Source organism: Bidens hawaiensis, unplaced genomic scaffold (assembly GCF_021521415.1).
Source record: "Bidens hawaiensis isolate Kalapana, Puna unplaced genomic scaffold, B.hawaiensis_p1.1 tig00031709_1, whole genome shotgun sequence".
NCBI classification, from domain to species: domain Eukaryota; kingdom Viridiplantae; phylum Streptophyta; class Magnoliopsida; order Asterales; family Asteraceae; genus Bidens; species Bidens hawaiensis.
Genome location: NW_027495351.1, coordinates 140,213 through 151,621, shown reverse-complemented (window position 1 = coordinate 151,621; position 11,409 = coordinate 140,213). Strand labels below are relative to the sequence as shown.

Here is an 11,409-nt window from a genome sequence, read left to right as displayed (position 1 = left end):
CCGCGCAGCAAGGCTACACGCACAAGGCACTTAGCTCTCGATCATTCAGTGTCACCTGAAGGAATGAGCAAAGCCGGAAACAATCCCGCACAGTGGCGGGAGGGGGAATACTCCCGCCCAAATAAGCCAGTCCGTACGATACGGGAAGATCTTAAGTACTGTACCTGACGAGGTATGGGAAAAAGATCTGACTAAAGGTACGACAGCTTATGGACAACAGTATGGCGAGCAGCATGCTCCTACACTGTATGTCACTATTAGCCGCTGCCTACTCACCAACTCTTGTCACACCACGTGCGTAGCCGGCAGTTGGTGGAAAAGGAATAGTATACAGCAGGCCTGGTCGCTATCAGCCGCTACCTACCCACCAACTACCAGCAGGGCACGTGCGTAGGCCACTGTTGGTGGAACAGGAATACTGTTGCAGCCGGCCATACCTCCTTGGAAACCTACCTTCGGCTATAAATACCACAAATGGTATGACTATCTCATCTTATCTTGTATCATCATATTATACCTGATATCTGCTCTAGCAATCTCTTAATATACATTTATATTTAAAGAGCAATCTAGTCTGATTCTCACGCCGGAGGGTGGTCACAAGGAGGAACCCCCCCCTTCTCAGTGACAAGCTCACGGTGTCTGTTTTGCAGGTTATCAGAAGAACCATCTTCTCTGGGTCTAACCCCTCGTGGGAAACATCTATCTAACCCCCAGGTTACTCATAATCTGTCGTGGGTCCAGTTAGTGTTTCTTCACTTGTGATTTAATTTTGCTGCTTTAATGCTTTTAGGCTAAATTGTTGACTACATTAATGTTTTAAGTGATAATTGGGTTTATACCGGCTATAAACTTCTTTTAGGCTGCGTCACCTAGTTTCGAATCCAAACCTCTACGGATAGTGGCACGATGCAACCTCTACAAATACCTCTACGAATAGTAGCACGAATTAAAATACTTATTAAATTGCGTCACCTAGTTTCAAATCCGAACCTCTACGAATAGTGGCACGATGCAACCTCTACAAATAGTGGCAACAATCCTATTCGTAAACAATATATTCATTACTATTGTAATTATTTGTTTCCATAGATAGGTCCCGTAGATTACTCTTAGTCGGTTATGCATCTGTATATATATCCTCAATTTAGTCACTCTTATCTTTCCAACAGATCTAATCTAACCCCACGTTAACTGGACTAACTTGATTAACAAGCTAACGAGGTTACCGGCTAACTTTACACTGCATTCTCGGGTTTAAAATACAAGGATAAGAAATGATAAGATGGATATGGGAAGAAAGAAAAAGAAATTATATATTTAAAAGACATTCTCGAGTTAAAATAAAAGAATAAAAAAAATGGTTAATTACATTCTTGAGTTAGATAGGAAGGAAAAGATAGGAAAAAAAATTGTAACTTTAAAGTCATGTCCTTATTATTGAGTTAGATAGGAAGGAAAAGATGGGATAAATTAGTAATATTGCACATGACTATAAACTTTCCTTCAGAATCAGACCATATTTGGCTGGAAAGTTTTGGAGGAAAAAAACTATAAATTTTCTTTCTATTCTCTTACTTTTCTTTCAATGAAAAAAGAAAAAATTTCTTATCTTTTCTTTTCCAATCCCTTAAATAAAAAACTCAATAATGCATTGTTAGGTAGGCTAGTTAGCTTACGGGAATGGTCTCTTTAAACTTAGCAGTTAGCACAACCCTTGACTAACTCTTCTAGTTGACCATAGTTAGTTAGGTCTCCTAACAGGACAAACTTGGTCAGTTAGTGAAATTAGTTTAGCCAGTTGCTAAGACTAACTCCTACTAACAAGTTATTTGGTGCAAGTCCTTATTAAACCATGTTACAATCTAGGCCCATAGGCTCGCAAGTTGTGTTTGGGAGTTAGGCTAGGGGCGTTCAAACTGTTCACCGCTCGCTCGGAAAATGGTCGGTCGTTTTTCCGCTCGATTGTAAATGAGTCACTCTGCTCAGTTCGGTTTGTATATGAGCCAAGCAACGAGCAAAGGTCTGCTCGATTCGATTCGGCTCAAATATTTTTAATTTATTTTATATATAATTATATATGAACAAAAATATAAATAAATAGACAACACGCATAAATATAGGTTACAATTTTTTAAACCCTTTAAAATTTTCTCAATTCCGTCAATTTTATAGTTTTATTTGTTCGCTTTAAGTTTTCAGAATACATGAAGTTTGTTTGCATGTTCATTATATCTCAGTTCATATTTATTTCTCATAAAAAATTACAACATATTACACGTTTGTCTAAAAGCTACTAATATGTATACAAAATATATTATTTACAGTCTTCAAACTTGTTTCTTATTTAAATTTTTAGAGTGAAAAAAAAAATGCTCGATCCGATTTTAGCTCGATTTGATTTTGTCTCGTTTCGATTTTCGCTCGGTTTGAAGTTCAGCCATTTGGTTCTGTTCGGTTATAAACGAGCCAAGCAACGAGCAAGCCTTCGCTCGGTTCAGCTCTGCTCGTGAACAGCCCGACTCCTAGATCAGTTTGTGAAGTGGCTTGCAAACTTTGTGACAGGCCTAATTTCATGTTTTCCTTTCAATGCGAGCTTGCACCTTTTTTTTTTCAAGCTTCATCAACAACTGATCTTATTATTCCATCTGTTATGTTTACACAATTTCTTATGATAAGTCATGGTTAATATTCAATCTGCTTTCTTTTCCACTATAAACGGATTGACATTATTCTTTTATGAGGTTCAACTTTGAGGGTTTGTTTAGAATCAACTTCTATATATACTTTACTAATTCGTTCAACCCGATCTTTCAACCTACTGAATTTTCAAAACAAACCGATGACATTTGAACAATCTTTATTGATGAGGTTCAACTTCTATACTTTATTATTGATCAAACTGACAACAAGAAAGAAACATTATGAGATATAATTTGAATCGGATCTCTTTTATACTCCTTAAGTTTTGTTGTAACTTGCAAGGCTATCTATGAGATTTCAAATGTCATGAACGACTATTAAAAATGAGCCATTATATATAAACATAGATAGGTAAATGAGAATAGACTCTCAGAATAATTCATATTAGAGATGATCGATATTAGAATTGATGATTTGTCATGACAAACTGAGATGAATCGGGTCTGCTGATTTCAAGTTAAGGGTTCTAAACTTCAGTCAGATCGTGAATATTTTTACTGGCAGGATGATGATTTGATTTTGTGTTATTATGATTTTAGACAAAATTGTTAACTAGGTTTAATATTTAAGTGGGTTGTATACTTTTTATTGTGAAATTTGACTAATTTTTTTATTTGCAGTCCATAGCTGGAGGATCCATATTCCAATTGTATTTGGTACGAAGTAATAAATAAGAAGGAAAATATTAAATTGCGCCGCAAACTAGTTTCGATCCTAGTCCTATAGGGATAAGAGTCAGAGGTACGACTCAATCTCACGAAACTAAAGCGTTAGTTTATGAAAACTAGGATTAATGTGTGTGTGAGTTTTGTGTTTAAAATAAAATAAAAATACTATGAAGGAGATTACTTGCAATGCCATTGATTTTATAACAATTAAACCAAAGTTAAATGATTTAACCATTAATTTTCATATCTAGTTAACTTTTATAACAAGTAAACAAATGCTAATCAATTTTGATGAAAATTATCCAACTATTAATTAATTTGAATAATATTCACAATAACTCCAAGTCTCGATATATAAAAAAATATCAAGTGTGTATTATGTTTTTTTTTAATAACGCTATAAACTACCCCCAATACCTGAGTGGGTCCTTCTGAGAGAAGATATCAATTGTCGATACTAAGTTTGACGCTCCAGCCCTGATTCATCCAAGAACACCGTCAAGATGAAAACCCACAATATTGAAAAAATCCCGTTGAGCCAGATTTCAAACCCAAAACTCAATGATCCAGCTATTAATCATCACCCCATGAAATGGAACAAAAAAAACAAATAGCCCTGTAGAATTTTATTTTTTATTTTTTAAAAGAAAAGAAAACATTAAGTATAATAAATGCAAAGAATCATAAAAATATAATATGCATAAATGCATATTAATTAAATATTAAACACTTTCACTGTTATTATTATAAAAATTAAATATAATTTATATGTTTGTGTATATATACGAGACGTCTATGTAGTATGGATGTAGAAAAAACTAAAGAAAAAAGGATGAACTGTACACGACGAACTTTGGTTTACTCATTTTGATTGTCGTCATGTTATCTGGTTAGATATTTTTTATTTTGCTTATTTATGTTTATGCGTGTTGTATTTCATCTAATTACTTGGTTATTCAAATTATTTTGTTAAGGGATGTGCTTCGACACTATGGCGTATGACGTATACTGCGTGATAGGTACTCGTTGTTTCATTTCAACCCAAGGTTGTAATTTTTGTACTGCTCTACGTGTAATATGTCTTCCGGAGTGTCCTGGCCCCCCGAATCAAGATCTCGTAAGGGGTCATGTTTGAAGGAGAATCAAATCGTCTATAAGGAATTTCATGATTATTATATTTGAAAATTTATTACAAGAAATGTTGTTACTTTTTTTTCGAAAGTATATTATATTCAAAAAAAAGGGTAGCGGCGCAGCTTGTTGCCCGCTTGTCTTCTGTTTCGATGTAATCACTACCTTGCTCAAATAATAAGATTTATATTAATGCAATATTTCTTTCTATAAATATTACTACGTGTTATACGGCTACTAACGATTAAAAAAAATGGTAAACATAAAGTTATATAAACTTAATTCATGTCATGTAATGTTGCGAGGTTGATCAACTTGTGCAGGTACAGTTTTTGAAGTATAAATAATCTAAAATATATTAAAACTTACAGGTTAACATGCAATTACTTGGCGATAAATAGAAAATGACAAAAAGAAAAAAGAATATTTTGAAACATAACTTGTATCAAATCTCTTTTTATACGGCCCCAAGTTTTGTTATAACTTCTACAATGTGTTCCCGAGTTTCACTTAAGAAGAGAAAAGAAAGAAAAGGAAAAAGAAAGGAAAGGAAAATATGTGTTTTCATTTCGTGTTCCCGAGTTTAATGAAAGGAAAGACAATTAAACAATTTGTGTGTTCCAGAGATAGAAGGAAAAGAAAATAAACTTGCATTTTTACTATTATACCCTTTGAACTAACGCTTTCAACCCTTCAATAGTATTTGCATCTGCAGATTCCTTGCTCACCTTCGGCCTCATGGTACCTGCCATGCACAAATTAACAATATATAAAGTTATTACACAGCACAATATTTAAAAACAAACATAAGCATTATATCCAAAACGAATGTTAATTATTACTTGGATCTATTTGAGTGTATGTCAAATATTTGTCTAGATGAATCATGAGTGATTCAATTAGATGGTCTACTACTAACTTAATATTTGTATGTCATGTGTGTTGGGCCATTTGTTGACGAATCATCAAAACATAAAGCAATTAAAGCTTAAACATGGGATCTTTTGAGTAATAATCTGTTTAAAGCACTGTACTTTATTTGTTTAATTAAATTAGTTTTTCATTCAATATTGTTTAATTAAATTAGTTTTTTATTCTATAATTAATGCCATTTTTTTAAGGCCTTATAAGGTCAAACCGTGAAACCAAACTGTCCAAACCGTTAGTAACGGTTTGGTTTGGTTTTCGGTTTTAGATTTCGATTATCGAAAACCATTAATACGGTTCGGCTCACAAACACTACAAGCATATGTGCTTCAAAATACCATTAAAGAATTATAAAGCAAGATTTAAGAGAATTTTTGTATTGTATGAAGAGCTTTGAATTTCAATTTATTAAATCCAAAAAATAATATATTAACAAAGAACTAATTAATTGACACTTAACAAAGAAGATGCTTATCCTTCCGATAACCTCAAACTTATTAATCATTCTGTTATTATAACCCTAAAGATGTAAATTCAAAACAAATTGTTAGATGTTAAATTAAGTTAAGAATACCTGATAACAAAGGGCTGAAACGAGAGCTGAGATGTGGGTGTGGGTGTGGGTGTGCTTGGGGCTTCGCCGGCGTTGTGTTTAACTTTTCTTTTAAACACAATTCACCTAACTTATAAGTTTGCCCTCTCATATTTAACCATATTATATTTTTAATTTTAATCTTAAACTAACTTTCCACCACGATTTTTAAACGACCATAATTTTTTCGTACGCTAATATTTTTGTAAAAAAAAAGTGCACCATAAAATCGAGCATTTTATTCTTTTTAATTTGAGTATGATATTGTTATAATTCTTTCAATTTTAAAAAATTAATAAGTTAAATTGGGGTGCTCGATGTCAGTTTTTTATGGTTTGTAAGTTAAACTTATGAGCCCAACCATTAGTATCGATTTTTCTTCCTCCAAACCAAAATTGAATAATTGAAAATTGAAACCGAATCGTTACCAACTCTCTTATATATAACAAAATAGGAAAAATGATAATTTTAGCTACATAAATGGTAAAGATTAATGGAACACCTAGGATACGAAATTATAACAAGAACGAAGATTATAAAAAATTATACTGGAATTAGGTTAATTTAAAGTTGCAATAGTCATGTTTAATTGTATTAAAAAAAACTTTGTGTATTTATATCTTAACTCTATCTAATATATATAACAAAACTTATCAAATACTAAATAATAAAAGAGATTAAAATGCATACAACATTTAAGTTTGGTCTGATATCATATGGTCGGTTTTCAGCATAATCCGTGAACTAAGCCTTTAGCTACGGTTTTAAAATTTTGAAACCAACCAACTGAGTGAAAGTAAAAAAAAAAAACCGACCGTGAACTAAACTGATGACTGGTTTAAAAGGTTTAAAGGCTTTAAACCGAACCATGAACACTCTTAATTGTTATGTGATTTGCAGGGTTTGCGTTCGGACACCCGCCGCATCGCGCGGGCACCCGCCTAGTATTTTTTAAGATATCAGTTATTTCTATTATTTAAAATCCTGGTCCAAAAAAATAAAATAAAATGGTTATGGTTAAACATAATTAACATAATTCGTTTAGAAAAATATTATTAATTTTAAAGTTTTAATAATTGTTAGTAAATAAGTTTAAATGATAATAATTAATATATATCATTAAAACAATTAAAGAGCATTTGTGGGTTATAACCAGATCATTAAAATAGTTAAAGGCATTTACATAAGTCTTCTAAATAGATATCATATTGTATCTTCATTTTTTAAATTATAACGAAATCATTAAAATAGTCAAGAAGCATTTACATAAATCTTCTAAGCGGGTATCATATTGTATCTTCGTTTTTAAAATTATAGTAGAAAGTTGTAATGTTAAAATAAATATATATGCACATAAGGAGTAAAATATTAAACTGTGCAACCTAGTTTCGAATTCGAACCTCTATGAATAATGGTGCGATGCAATCTCAAAAGTAAACTATCATTTTAACTTATATCAATTAAAGTTTAAGCCCTTTGGTTCAAACTTTTTTTTTTGTTGGCAACTCTTAAAATTTTCAAATACAAACACCTTATTCCAAACTCCTTTTTTCATAAAATATATTTTTTAAAGATGCCAATTATTTTTTGTATTTAAAATCCCTGTTAGGTTATACCAATATAACACAACAAATTAAATTAGATATCCTTAAACATAATTAACATAAACCGCTCAAAAAATTATTATTATATTAATTTAAAGTTAGTAATAATAGATAGTATAAGTTTAAATGATATGACTAATATAAAAAAAAAAAAGCATTTACAACAGTTATAAGTTATAGCAAAAATAAAACATATCCTATCTTATCATACTCTTCTAATAAAATATAATAAAATGTTGGATTACAAGTGCACTGAATCCTTGGTTTTATTCTTTGAACTTCTAACGCACCGCCAACATCCAAACCTCAACTCCTATCCATTCTACATTGACGTGTCTCGATAATATGGTAATCGACGTCTTCTAATGTATATGTAATTCCTTAATATCTTTCATTTTTTAATTGTTTTATTCGTCTATTGATCATATTATTCATATCTATGATTAAGTGTCCTCTTCTAACTCTTCTAATAAAAATTACACTAAGTTTTCACTGTGTGAGCGTGCCTGTGTTTCTTGAAGCTTAAGATATATCTTACCAAACCATTAGGGGCGGCTTAACGTTATCGGAGGCCTAAAACTAAATAAAATGTTGAGGCCCTTTTATTTATTTTTTCTTTATGCGTATATCGCTAGAGAGTATACAAGAATTATAAAATATGAATGATATCCAGTGATAATGGATGTGAAGCAATTCTCCTTATCTTGTGGCCCATCAATGAGTTACAAATCCTAAAAAAACTCTACTTTTAAAATCTCATAATACATAACTCTTATTTATAATTTAAAACGGAGGCCCTATAAATTTGGAGGCCTAAGCCATTGCCTTATTTAGGTTACCCACGAGACAGCCCTACAGACTATTAAGATTCATCAGTCGGACCATTGTGCCCCTGTAGGTATGTTGCAATTCTCTCATCTACCTCAAAAACATGACTTGAATGTCTCATTATAAATCAAGTGATTCTCGGTATAAAATCAGATAATATATGAGTTGATTTATTAATAGGCATAATAATGACAAATCAGCTGATACAACACAAGGCTTTTGAAATTGCAAAAAATAAACCTATCTATAGTGTAATTACATTTATTTGATGCTTAGAGAGTTTGAGATTGCACCACAAGATATTCATATCAAAGCGTTTGTAGTCCAACGGTTAGGATAATTGCCTTCCAAGCAATAGACCCGGGTTCGACTCACGGCAAACGCAGATGTTTTTAATATTCTTAATCATATCTTTATACCTGAATAATGATGAAGTTTAATAATTAACTTCTGAATATTTTTATTTTTATTGTTTTCCCTATGCGTATATATAATATATTCATTTAAAATCATAACTTTTATGGTATCATGTTTATATCTTGATGATGATAGATTGATATCCACATATAGCAGCAACTTATTATTGGAAACATATCTTCATTTTAAAGACAGAACGAAATTACTGACGATTTGAAGTTGAGATATTTTGTAGGCTAGATATTTTGTAGGCCTGTAAATGAACCGAACGTAACAAGAGCACGAGCAATGACATTTTCGTGTTCGTTCGTTTAAAATCTAAACGAACAGTTCACGAAATAAATGAATATACGTAAAAGAACACAAGCATAAACATACATAATATAAAACATACTAGGGTGATATAATTTTATAAAATAAAAATAATATTTAATTATTTTCTATAGCTATGTAAATGAACGTAAACGGACATAATAAACGAACGTTCACAAACATAAATGAACGAACAAAACATGTGTCTTGTTAGTTCGTTTAAGTAAATGAACATAAACTTTTTGTTCATGTTCGTTCAGCGAACATGAACGAACTTCTTATCGAATGATTCATGAACTGTTCATTGAACGTTCGTCTTGTTTACGGGCCTAAATATTTGATTAGTGTTCAACTTTCAAAATGTTTCGTCATTAAGAAACTCTGCTTGTTTATCTTGAAGGGTTTTTTCTTTTTTTTTTAATCCAAAATACTTGATTTATTTCCTTGTTCGAGTTATCTCGTTACCTTTTTTCCTTCTTGATCCTATCTTCCTGCTAGAATAGGAATAGGAATAGGAATATTCTTTTTCTTTTGTTTTTGAAATTGAATTGTGCTTTATTATTGATATAATTGCAGATTGCTTTAGGTTACATAAAGATTTTGAGTAAATGCAAACAAATATCTCATTAAAAAGAAAATTTTGGTTGTTTTTTAAGTAAATACTCAATTTTTTCTAATATGTATTTTTAATTTTTTATCGTTATTAAGGAAAGAGAATTAAAAACAAGAGCGAAGAAAGATATTTTATTTATGTGCACATAATCTCTATAATGAATGTGATGATACTAATGGGTATAATGTCCATATTAAGTGTATTTAATTGAGAATATCACAACATTTATATGCTTGTATGTATATATAAGCACATACATGTATGTAGTGTGCATAACAAATAAAATCATAGGAAAAAGGATGAGGAATACTCAACAAACTTTGATTCTATTCATGTTTATTGTCATCATTTCATCTGGTTAGATAATATTTTTTGTATTTAATTATTTTTCAACGTCTTGTATTTCATCTAATATTTGGTTATTCGAATTATTTGTTTAGGGATGTGGTTGAAAACAATGACAGATGAAAGACGTTTTGATATTGTAGGATGCAAGACAGTAGATGATTGTTTCATGCTTAACAAAGGTTGTGCGCCTTGTCTTTCTATAGGCGGAACATGTGTTAAAGATTGTGGCCCCACAAATTAAGACCACGCTTTGGTCATGATTTTGATGGAGAATCAAATCATCTATAAAGTCTTTTATGATTATTATATATTTATAATAAGAATTCTTGTCATCTTTTTTTTCCAAGTATCCAAGATGAATGTAATATTTTCTTCTATATTAAAATTTATACCTATGTATCAAACAAATGGTGAAAGGTTAAGATCAGTTTTTTGATGTTTTGATAAATTGTGTTAATTTTCTCTCAATAGACTTTGAGTTAAAATTAATTTTCCATTGCTAGTTCACATTTAGCATTTTGAATGGTGAGATTTGGAATCTAATCACAAGTTTAGGTGGTGGTTTTTGTATCTTAAACGTGTGTTAGACACTTTACGGTTTGATCAAGTGGTGTATCTGTATTTCTATCGACCCGTAGCTTATCCATTTCTACCATTTATTTCAAATTCTACACGTTTCATATCCGTTACTGATTGATTTTCCTATCATTACCCTTGAGATTACAATTGTCATGTGCGACCACAAAAATGAGCCCTTGTAATATGAGAAGTGATAGTGAAATGAGAGTTGACTTTCGAAATGAATCAGATTGAGATGTTTGCTATTTGAATTGCTGATGTTCCCGAATACCGTTTTATGGTAAATGGGGTTGTCAATTTTGACGTGTGGGTTCTAAACTTCTAATTGATTGTGAATGTTATTAAAAAGGCTTGTGATTTAATTTTGCTGCTTTAATGCTTTTAGGCTAAATTGTTGACTACATTAATGTTTTAAGTGATAATTGGGTTTATACGGGCTATAAACTTCTTTTAGGCTGCGTCACCTAGTTTCGAATCCAAACCTCTACGGATAGTGGCACGATGCAACCTCTACAAATACCTCTACGAATAGTGGCACGAATTAAAATACTTATTAAACACCTAGTTTCAAATCCGAACCTCTACGAATAGTGGCACGATGCAACCTCTACAAATAGTGGCAACAATCCTATTCGTAAACAATATATTCATTACTATTGTAATTATTTGTTTCCATAGATAGGTCCC

At 31.4% G+C, this 11,409-nt stretch overlaps 1 non-coding gene across 1 annotated transcript; it reads left to right on the top strand.

Moving 5' to 3' along the window:
• The first annotated feature begins 8,766 nt into the window (after positions 1 to 8,766).
• TRNAG-UCC (transfer RNA glycine (anticodon UCC)) lies at positions 8,767 to 8,838 on the top strand. Its single transcript has one exon. It is a non-coding gene; the product is annotated as a tRNA-Gly (tRNA).
• Positions 8,839 to 11,409: the final 2,571 nt, after the last annotated feature.